Source organism: Schistocerca nitens, chromosome 8 (assembly GCF_023898315.1).
Source record: "Schistocerca nitens isolate TAMUIC-IGC-003100 chromosome 8, iqSchNite1.1, whole genome shotgun sequence".
NCBI lineage: Eukaryota > Metazoa > Arthropoda > Insecta > Orthoptera > Acrididae > Schistocerca > Schistocerca nitens.
In genome coordinates this window covers 468,458,207-468,470,361 of record NC_064621.1, presented here as the reverse complement: position 1 = coordinate 468,470,361, position 12,155 = coordinate 468,458,207, and positions in this window count along the sequence as shown.

Below are 12,155 nucleotides of genomic sequence, written 5' to 3'. Positions count from 1 at the left end.
TGGGAGCGCCTAGCAAGAGAGTTTGACCCTCCGACATGGCCAGATGGTGACGAAGATATCGACAAACACGCCGAAGAACTGGTGGGAGCTCTTACCAGGGCAATCAAGGCCGCTGTACCAACCAGGAGGAGAGCCGTTGCGGCTTCTCCATCACCATGGTCTGCGGAACTGGGGCAGATGCGTCAGTCTGTCAGGAGGGCGAGGAGGTATTACCAGCGATGTGTCGTCTGGGAAGAAAAACAAAGATGGCTACGAACATACAGGGAAGCTAAAGAGCAGTTTCAGAAGGAACTACGAACAGTCAGATTGGAAAGCTGGAAGAAATATGTGGACAGCCAATTGGCTATGGATCCCTGGGGCACTCCTTACAAAATAGTTAGAGAAAAGATTAGGTCGCCAATGGTGCTTTCCAGTATCAGGGACGGGAACCGGATGACTGGATCTTGGCAGGAAACTGCTGAGGTCCTCCTCCACTCCCTCCTCCCTGATGACAAAGAGGAAGAGGACACAGAAGAACAATGCCTAATTAGGCAGGCTATGCAGGCAGACTATGAGAATAATACCATGGTGTACCCTTTTTCAGAAGAGGAAGTGGCAGCCCACATAAAATCACTAAAGAAAGGAAAGGCCCCAGGACCAGACGGCATCATCGCGGAGGTGGTGCAATACCTCGCTCCTCAACTAGTTACACCTTTAGCAAGAATCTACAACGAGGCCCTGCGCCTCAGAACATTCCCCAAGATCTGGAAACAGGCCAATGTTGTAATTATTAAAAAAGGGCGGGACAAAGACCCCAAAGAGGCAAAATCCTATAGACCTATTTGTCTGTTGGACCTGTTAGGCAAATTGCTGGAGAGGTTACTGGCTGATAGACTGACAGCACACCGAATGCTGTGCGGGATGAGCGGCAGACAATTCGGTTTTCGGCAGGGGCGATCTGCGTGTGACGCAATTGCCCTCGCATCCGAGGTCTGTGGCTCGTCCCCGCACAAGTACATAGTTGGCATCATGGTGGACATCAGTGGCGCCTTTGATAACCTGTGGTGGCCTTCGCTCTTCTCCTGCTTGCGGGAGAAGGAGTGTCCAGGGCCGCTATACGGTTGTCTTAGGAGCTATTGTATGGAAAGGGAGGTCTGGCTATCGTCCCCTAGCGAGCGAATTGGCAAGAAAATCACAAAGTGGTGTCCACAGGGCTCTGTCCTGGGGCCACTCTTCTGGGATATGAATATGGAGCCTCTCCTGGAGAGCTTGGAAAATAGTGTGGATGTGCTAGAGGCGATAGCTTACGCTGACGACCTCCTCCTGCTGGTTGGCGGTCGAAGTCGTGAAGACCTCGAACCTAAAATTAATAGAACACTAGCAATTCTTACACAGTGGTGCCAAAACACGAAAATGACTATTGCGCCTAGCAAGTCAACATACCTGTTACTGAAAGGCCAATTGGCCAGAAATCCAATGGTAAGAATCGATGGCTCACCAGTGATTCGGCGTCGAGAGGCCCGGTACCTGGGAGTAACAATTGATGAAAGGTGGAATTTCGCCAAACACATCGAAACAGTCACACAAAGATCACTACAAGCCCTAAACAATCTGATTATGATAGGACACAGTAGATTCCACCTCCCACCAGAACTGATAAAGTTGTACCACAACACTATTCTTGTCTCCATCGTGGGTTACGGATCCGGAGTGTGGGCACACAGGCTCACGAGGGTCGTGCCCGCCATGTCTGTGAGGAGGGTGCAACGTAACATGCTTCTACGCTCTATCGGAGCGTACAGAACGTCTCCTGGAGGGGCACTACTGACACTCATGGGGGTGTGTCCCCTGGACATCAAAATCCGGGAACAGGCAGCCTGGTACTGGGCGAAAAGGGGAGACGTAGAAAAGACCGAGAGCATATTGGGAGTGCGGGTGGGGGACAAGTTTACAATTAAGAGGAGAGGAGAAGAGCTATGGCAAGAACTCTGGGACGCAGAGACGACAGGTCGAAGGACTTACCAGCTGCTCCCAAACATCAAAGAACGCCTCCAACTCTCGCATTTTCAACCAAGTAAGGGACTGGTGCACTTCCTCACAGGGCATGGACCGTATCCGGCATATCTTTGCCGATTCGGGAAAAGGGCTACCCCCTCGTGTGATTGTGGAGCTGAATGGGGCACTCCGGATCACGTGATCTATGAGTGCCCTGTCTTTGATGATGTGGCTGGTGACCTGAGAAACCAGCTGCCTCATAACAACACATACCAGTTAATTAGAAACCCTATTACATTCACCATATTAAATCGCCTTGCCAGCGAGGTGTCAACAAAGGTCCTGCAAGAATACCTTAGGGAAAATATATGAACCACCGGACATGACATAATTGAAGGCGATCCATCCCATTCCGCCGGGGCGTGGACTGGCCAATCGCCGTGACGGTAGGAATCCGCCACGCCCTGGAATGAGGGGGAGGGATTGCCAACAACCGAATTTGACAACCGCGCATCGATTGTGACTTAGTTTTAATTAACCATTAAGTAGACAGAAGATAGAAGACCCCTAATAGAACCTGCAGCGACTTTCTTTAAGGCCAGCCTAGTGCCAGGGGCATGCTCACTGGGGTTAGCTCAGTGAGCACGGCCACACAGTAGGTTTATAATTAATAACTGGCACGCCTGTAACGCTGCAGGAATCAGCCTTTAGTTAGATAGCAAGTGTAGAAATAGATCCTACCCAATAAGAAACTAACTCTCCATTTCCTGTAGCAAGTAAGATCACTAACACTAGAATAGAAATTAACAATGCTGCAAATTTTTAATGAAATGGAATGTAGATTTAAGACCCACTAATGTATTAGGTGGTGGGTTACAATGTATGAAATAATTTGAATAAAAAAAAAAATACAAAAAAAGTTAATATCGCCACGTAATGGCATCGTTGGCTGCATCGGCCGCTGCGATTGTTGAGCTGTAAATTACTTGAATTCAGGTTAATTCAAGGAAGGCGGACAGGAAATCGGGATCACCTCTTACAAATTAAAAGTGCGCAATAATATTAAATCATTATATTTTATGCTTAACTCATACAAATATGCTTACATTTGCCAGCACTCGAAAGATGTCCGTCGATACACAATAAAGACAAGAGAAGAAGTGAAGACGACTAAAAAATTAACAAAAGAGTGTATCTTGTCGTCTCTTTAGATCACTTTGTTATATTTCTTTGCACTGCATTTCTTTGCATTTCTCGACAGAGAAATTATTGTTTTACGGCTACATGAAAAAAATATATATTATTCAATTTAGGGATGTCTCTTATTTATAAATATTGTTTTTAAGTCTTTTCGTAATATGGCACTGGGGACGCTATAGGGTACAGCAATTGTTTATGAAGTATCCCCCAGATAAGAGAGTGAGACGTGTGTTCTGCTCCTGCTAATCATCGCACACTGGTCACAGGGGTTTCTTCCACCGATTGTAGCGCACGCTCCTCCTTGTCCTTCAGGTAAATGCCGGGTTGGTTCCTTGAAAGGCTGACTTCCTTCCCCATCCTTCCCTAATCTGATGGGCCTCATGACCTCGCTGTTTGGTGCCCTCCCCCGAACCAATCAACCAACCAACGTCTAGGTCAGGCCCGCGGACTGTCTGTCTTCCGAGGTGGAAGGGAACCTGTGTCCCTCAGACGCTGGAAGAGTCTGTCGAACAGCTTATCAGAGGGCACTCTACGCTGTGGATATTTTTCAGCGTAGAGGGTACGGGCTCGCAGGCTTCGTCCTTTTGCTAAATCATAGCAAAAGATCATATACACCGTTTCACCTGTCGAGAAGTATGCTTCGATTGCTAACAAGTGGTGGAAGAGAGAAATGTAAATGTGCTACACCATTTCTATGTAAAAAAAAAGCGCAATCACAGTAAACACGTAAGTGAATCCGTGTATGGAAGAAGGTAACACGGTGATACATACCCAGGTTTGTCAGTACTGTACAATAAGCCACACACATAGACACAACAAAACCTAACGTAGCCTACAACACGACTTGAACCACGCAAATGACTGCAGATCACCTAATGGTGGGTAGAGTACTGTGGGTACCCTGCCGACATATTTGACGGAGCGTCAATGCAGCGACTGTGCTAATATCATCAACCAAGCGTCACGCAACCTTTCCTATAAACGTGTGTTTATCTCGAAAAGTATGCGTTTCCGGACCAATGTTTATTCGACTTATTGCACTTGTTTCGATGAGTACTACGATCTGTGAAAGACACATTTCTTGAACACCTTGTCTAAAAGGATGTCCTGACTGACAACCTCATCATCGCCAAGCCCAAACTGCTAAGGACGAAAACTTGAAAATTGGAAAGGGTGTGGATCTCGTACTGTAGGCGCCGTTTAAGAAGGGATTCTAGAAATTCCAGCCTTTAGAAAGTGAAGTAGGGTATGAAGGCTTTTTTTATATAAAAGGTCTCTGTTTTGGCAATGTTGAAGCTAGACCTACGAAAATTGATATTTGGTTTCTCGGTCAGAAATAAAGAAATACATGTTACAGCATTTTTGGCAATTTACTCCTGTGGGGGTGAAATACTGGGTGAAAGCTGTTTTTGAAAATATATATCGCTATTAAAGAATTACAAAAGTATTTTTTAAGCTACACCAGTCAATATTGGTATTTGATTCTCCGTTACAAATAAAAAAATTTCTTGTTTAAGTGCTTTTGGAAACCGAACCCCTGAGGGAGTGTAATAAGAGACGAGATTTTTTATGAAAAACTTTATTGTGAATATATTTTTAAAACGAAACCAATAAAAATTTAAATTTGCCTTCTCAGTTAGAAATAAAACTTACACATGTCACTGTTTTTGAAAATTCAACCCCTAAGGAGGTGAATTCGGAGGTGAAACGTTTTATGAAAATATTTCATTGCGAAAGCATTTTTAAAGCTAAATCTTTGAAAATTGGTGTTTGGTTCTTCGGTTAGAGATGAAAATATGTGTTTCACTGTTTTTAGAAATTCGACGCCTAAGAGGGAGAATAATGTCAGACTGATTCATTGACTCGACATCGCCCAGCACAAACCGCTAAAGATAGAAACTTGAAGTTTGGAGAAGGTGTGGATCTGATACTGTAAGCATCTTTTAAGAAGGGGGTGTCAGAAATTCCACTCGTAAGGTTGTGAAATAGAGGATGAAAGGCTTTTCGAAAGTATGTCGCTATTAAGGGGAATTTGAAGCTGTTGTTGTTGTGGTCTTCAGTCCTGAGACTGGTTTGAAGCAGCTCTCCATGCTACTCTATCCTGTACAAGCTGCTTCATCTCCCAGTACGTACTGCAGCCTACATCCTTCTGAACCTGCTTAGTGTATTCATCTCCTGGTCTCCCTCTACGATTTTTACCCTCCACGCTGCCCTCCGATACTAAATTGGTGATCCCTTGATGCCTCAGAACATGTCCTAGCAACCGATCCCTTCTTCTAGTCAAGTTGTGCCACAAACTCCACTTCTCCCCAACTCTATTCAATACCTCCTCATTAGTTATGTGATCTACCCATCTAATCTTCAGCATTCTTCTGTAGCACCACATTTCGAAAGCTTCTATTCTCTTCTTGTCCAAACTATTTATCGTCCATGCTTCACTTCCATACGTGGCTACACTCCATACAAATACTTTCAGAAACGACTTCTTGACACTTAAATCTATACTCGATGTTAACAAATTCCTCTTCTTCAGAAACGCTTTCCTTGCCATTGGCAGTCTACGTTTTATATCCTCTCTACTTCGACCATCATCAGCTATTTTGCTCTCCAAATAGCAAAACTCCTTTACTACTTTAAGAGTCTCATTTCTTAATCTAATTCCCTCAGCATCACCTGAGTTAATTCGACTACCTTCCATTATCCTCGTTTTGCTTTTGTTGATGTTAATCTTATATCCTCCTTTCAAGACACTGTCCATTCCGTTCAACTGCTCTTCCAAATCCTTTGCTTCCCAACCACTGCTTCCCTTTCATGCCCCTCGATTCCTAACTGCCATCTGGTTTCTGTTCAAATTGTAAATAGCATTTCGCTCCCTGTATTTTACCCCTGCCACCTTCAAAATTTGAAAGAGAGTATTCCAGTTAACATTGTCAAAAGTTTTCTCTAAGTCTACAAATGCTAGAAACGTAGGTTTGCCTGACTTTAATCTATTTTCTAAGACAAGTCGTAGGGTCAGTATTGCCCCATGTGTTCCAACATTTCTACGGAATCCAAACTGATTTTCCCCGATGTCGGCTTCTGCCAGTTTTTCCATTGGTCTGTAAAGAATTCGCGTTATTATTTTGCAGCCGTGGCTTATTAAACTTATAGTTTGGTAATTATCACATCTGTCAACACCTGCTTTCTTTGGGATTGGAATTATTATATTCTTCTTGGAGTCTGAGGGTATTTCGCCTATCTCATACATTTTGCTCACCAGATGGTAGAGATTTGTCGGGACTGGCTCTCCCAAGGGTGTCAGTAGTTCTAATGGCATGTTGTCTACTTCCGGGGCCTTGTTTCGACTTAGGTCTTTCAGTGCTCTGTCAAACTCTTCACGCAGTATCATATCTCCCATTTCATCTTCATCTACAAAAAAAAAAAAAGGTTCAAATGGCTCTGAGCACTATGGTACTTAACATCTAAGGTCATCAGTCCCCTAGAACTTAGAACTACTTAAACGTAACTAACCTAAGGACATCACACAGATCCATGCCCGAGGCAGGATTCGAACCTGCGACCGTAACGGTCGCGCGGTTCCAGACTGAAGCGCCTAGAACCGCTCGGCCACCAGCGGCCGGCTCTTCATCTACATCCTCTTCCATTTCCATAATATTGCCTTCAAGCACATCGCCCTTGTATAGACCCTCTATATGCTCCTTCCACCTTTCTGCTTTCCCTTCTTTGCTCAGAATTGGGTTTCCAGCTGAGCTCTTGATATTCATACAAGTGGTTCTCCTTTCTCCAAAGGTCTCTTTAATGATCCTGTAGGCAGTATCTATCTTACCCCTCGTGAGATAAGCCTCTACATCCTTACATTTGTCCTCCAGCCATCCCTGCTTAGCCATTTTGCAGTTCCTGTCGATCTCATTCTTGAGCCGTTTGTATTCCTTTTTGCCTGTTTCATTTACTGCATTCTTATATTTTCTCCTTTCATCAATTAAATTCAATATTTCTTCTGTTACCCAAGGATTTCTACTAGCCCTCGTCTTTTACCTAATTGATCCTCTGCTGCCTTCACTACTTCATCCCTCAAAGCTACCCATTCTTCTTCTACTGTATTTCTTTCTCCCACTCTTGTCAGTTCTTCCCTTATGCTCTCCCTGAAACTCTGTACAGCCTCTGGTTTAATCAGTTTATCCAGGTCCCATCTCCTTAAATTCCCACCTTTTTGCAGTTTCTTCAGTTTTAATCTACAGTTCATAACCAATAGATTGTGGTCAGAGTCCACATCTGCCCCTGGAAATGTCTTACAATTTAAAACCTGGTTCCTAAATCTCTATCTTACCATTATATAATCTATCTGACACCTGTCAGTATCTCCAGGTTTCTTCCATGTATACAACCTTCTTTTATGATTCTTGAACCAAGTGTTAGCTATGATTAAGTTATGCTCTGTGCAAAATTCTACTAGGTGGCTTCCTCTTTGATTTCTCAGAGCCATTTTAACCATTTATGAGAACTGGTATTTCACATCTTTGTTAGACATAAAGAAATATTTGTCAGGGAATGAATTTTACTATGGAAATATCTCCACAAGAACGCAAAAGCCATGATTAACAAAAGCTTTGGGCTCCAGTTACCAGAATCAATTTTTGGTCAGAAGTACATTCAGAAAAGACCATACTTGTACGGCCTTATTGGCATTAAAAAGCTTAGAAGGTGTTGCAGTTTGTGAACAATATAAAAATTCGATTAATGAAAAACAAAACAAAAAAGGTCTCCACAGGCCATACAGTGTACGCGAGCAAAGCAGCGGGCGCTAAGCTAGTAGGCCTATATTCTTGAGTTCTGAAGGCTCCCTTTGAGTCGATTTCCGCGTAAAGGACAATCTTTCGTCGGCTGCCGCACGAGGAAGCTGGGAGGCGCCCGGCCGAACCGAGGTGAGCTGATTCGCGGAAGGGAACGTGGGCGTGAGTCGGTGGAGAAGAGTGAAGTGAGCACAGCACAGGGCAGATCGCGAAGGCGCGTGCTAGGCCGTGCGGTGCGGCTATTGTATTGGAATGGTCGCTTTCTTCAGTACTGCTACCGTGGATTTGTCGCGCGTTACCATACCCGCAAATGTCTCGATTTCCTTTAGCCTTTCCCTGTGGTTGTTTTTGAGCAGACTTGAAGGTGAAGATTTCTACTATTTGGAAACTGCTATATTATACTTGGGTATAGTCTTACTTCATCCTTTCTGATGAAGCAACAGCTTCTTGTTGAATGTAAATTCCATGCTCTGGCTTGCCTAGTATTCTGTTAGTGTGTTCTAATTTTGCCTGCAGAGCTCCGGTAAGACTAAGTGTGTACTGTGTCACTGTGTGTTTGCTCCAGTTGATGTTCTGGACGTGTTGTTTTGTCTGTCGGTGTAATGGCGAGAGCGAGACAAACTGTAAACTAGAGGCACATTTGTCACTCCTCCGAGTATTTAAACGTTTTTGATTTACAATCTGTGATATACACTCCCACAGGGCTCTGAGCTGCTTCTAGTTTTAAGGCTTTTTGAAGAACTTTTTAATTGCTAAGTGCTAAGAAAGGTGCTTTGTTGTGCTCTTCGGGCGAAAAATGTTGGAGAGATGTTGTTTTGTGTTGGTTAGTCGATTCATGCTACAGAAGTCCATAAATTGAAGACACACTTCTGCTTAGACCGATCTGTTTGGCATCATTGCTAGCTCGTCCATAAGCATTAGGTACGAAATGTTTCAGCGTTACTGTAGATAGTACCTGTGAAATTTATATTTTCGCCCTTGCGGATTATTTGGGCAATTGTTCGCAACCAAAATTTGCACATTGCCTACTGAGTGTCTCGGGTGGGCACGTGCTACTTGTATTTCAATAAATTGTTTGTATTACAGTTGCACCTGCTATATTCGTTACCCAAAAGACTTGCTAAGGTTTGGTCGACTGTGTGTTTCGCCTGGCCGGGCCTTGCAGCCGATTGAACACGCACGGCTGCCTTCCGGTGTCACACCGACGCCGTGATATTCTGACAGACAAGCCACGCATTGGAAGCGTCAGCTGGTGTGTGTAACCGCGGAATGGGTCCCCCATTCTCTAATGAAAGCCTAATGCTTTTAATCTGAGGACTCTACAAAGTAGTTAAGTTTCATTGAGGTCGAAATATTAGCTAACTGTCTGATATATCAGTGTGCGGTTTGCAGGGGGGGATGGGGGGGGGGTTTCCCACCCTCTGCATCAGACCGTCCCCTCCTCTGGCTTTAGTTTATGCATCCCAACCTGGGATGTTTATTTCCCACGCACTGGAGTAAAACTTATATATAATTTAAATTTGTGGAGCCGAACATTGAAAGTTTTTAATACGGTCTTACTATTAACAGTTAAGCATTTCAAAACATTTAGAACTAAATCATCGTCCTCATGTTGTCATTGTTGCTTTCGGCTTAGGTGCGTCATCCGTTTGCTTGCGAGGGAAGTAGTGTGGCAGTCATACCGCAGCAGTCGTACCGCAGAGTTGGGTGAGCTGGGGGCTGAAATTCCCACCCCGGGCCCTGACACAGGGTGGCAACCGGGCCGGTACCTGTGCGAACATTTACCATTGGGCCACCTTTTGGCAACGGTATGGCGCGGACCAACGCGCCTGTGACGAAAGCACACATTACTAAATAACGCACCATCGTCTGCTTCTAGTCCCTTGGATACTATTTTGTTGACCTTCTTTAAATACTCTTCTCTTCCACCATCGTCTTCTTTTCCTTTGGTTTTCAAAAAATGGGTTCAAATGGCTCTGAGCACTATGGGACAACTTCTGTGGTCATCAGTCCCCTAGAACTTAGAACTACTTAAACCTAACTAACCTAAGGACATCACACACACCCATACCCGAGGCAGGATTCGAACCTGCGACCGTAGCGATCGCGCGGTTCCAAACTGTAGCGCCTAGAACCGCTCGGCCACCCCGGCCGGCCTTTGGTTTTTATTTCCGTTGTTAGCTGCATGTGCAAATACCAAGTAGGCCGCCGCTGCGATACTTTATCATCCTTTATACTGCAAGACTGACACACGTGTGGCACAAATTCTGTTGCTTTGGTGTAAATTAACCTGCCGCACGCAACATACGCCGCAAGCTGTTGCCTGTTGTAGCATGCTACAAGACGACGCACGCCACATTTCCGTAGCATGCCACAATGTTGCAAGACGTCGCCCCAGCGTAAACGAGGCTTTAGAGCCAGGTCTGTATTGTATGGTGGATGTGATGTGTTGCGTACGAAACTAAAACCTGCAATCAGATCCAAACGTCGTGGAAAACTGTGAAGAGGTGTCATCATGCAGCAAGATAACGCTCGCCCACATTCTGCTAAACGGACAGCCGACGCAATAAAGGAGTTGAGATTCGAGGTGGTGGAACATCCACCATACAGTACAGACCTGGCTCCAAGTGATTTTCACATGTTTGGACCCTTAACGGAAGAACTACAGGGAAGAAGATTTGAAAGTGATGAAGACGTCATTGCTGCCGTGCAAAATTGGTTACAGATGCAAGCGAAAAACGTATTTTCTGATGAAAACAAAAAACAAAAAAACTCGTAAAACGTCGGGAAAACTGCATTGAAGTCCAGGGAGTTCGGTTTTCTATCATCAGAATAAGTACAGCTTTTCACAAATGTGCCTTTACTTTTTGAATTCCCGTCGTACACCTGTATGTCGATGATTTTGTAAATAAGCTTTACCTATAATGTACTTTTAAAGATATAGCAAGGAATGGCTTTTCTGAGAGTGCATACGCGTGAATAGTGAGTTTCGGCATTAACGTCTATTTATAAATAACTGTTAAACCATGAGTAACGCCACGGTCCAAGCTAGTAACATATGTAACTATACTAACCCCCTAAGACATCCCCCCCCCCCCACTGGTAAAAGCGCAAATCGCACACTGATATATATATATATATATATATATATATATATATATATATATATATATATATATATATATATATATATATATATATATATATATATATATATATATATTACAGAGATTCCTGTTGGAGGAACATCCGCAAATGAGAATTATATCAGAGGTACGCTACGGTTGTAAAGTTATTTTACTATCACACTTTTTTTTGAGCGGTTTCGGGCTCTTACAAGCCCATTTCAGGTGTCGTACTGAAAATAAAAGAACTGTACGACTGTAATGGTATTTCCAACCTCTGGTGTATTTTCTTCTTATCTTTAAACGAGCCTTGGCCTGTGCAAGCCTTGGGTGAATAACAGCAGTGGCACACAAAATTATTGCAGTCATGTTTTACTCTGTGTATCTTGTAGTTTTATGTAACAAATGTTCTATTCTGTTGCAGCTTATAGAAGAAGAAATTGTAAGACAGCCTCGCTCAAGATTTCAGAGCTTTGGTTTTCTATTGTTAATGACAGATTTTTCAAATTCTTATCTTGATTCCAAGTACTGTAATGAATTCATGCTTGTGCCTTTAGTTAAAAGGCTAGCGTGTTTTTGGTCAGAATGTGTAAATGCCTTTGAGATTTTCATTATTACCAAGTTTCGTTCAGTTAATTATTATTAGTGCCGTTTTAAATTAGTCCAGTTGTCTAATTTGTCGTATTTATTTTTTGCAATTTGTTTGTTGTTGCAATAAGATTGTATTTGTATTTCTGATAAAACGGTGAATGTTGTTGAAGACAAATACCTGGGGTCCAGTCCTTCCATTTGGATCCTTTCCTGGAATTCCTTTGGTGTTAATTTCCCGTTTCAATTCCATATAACTTGGATCTAATTTTTTATTGGTTAAAAAGCTATAGCTTTTAGAAAGCAACCCAAACAGAAGTGTTAAGCAAAGGCAAATGCTTAAGTTCGAAGCTGCTTGATGGTCGCCGTGTGGATACTTCTGCTGCCGCAGAAACCTGCATCTCTATCGCCAAACGCCTCAAACCCGCCATTCTTCTTCGTCCTTCCCTGTTCCCCTTCTCTCCATGGCTTCTTCGAT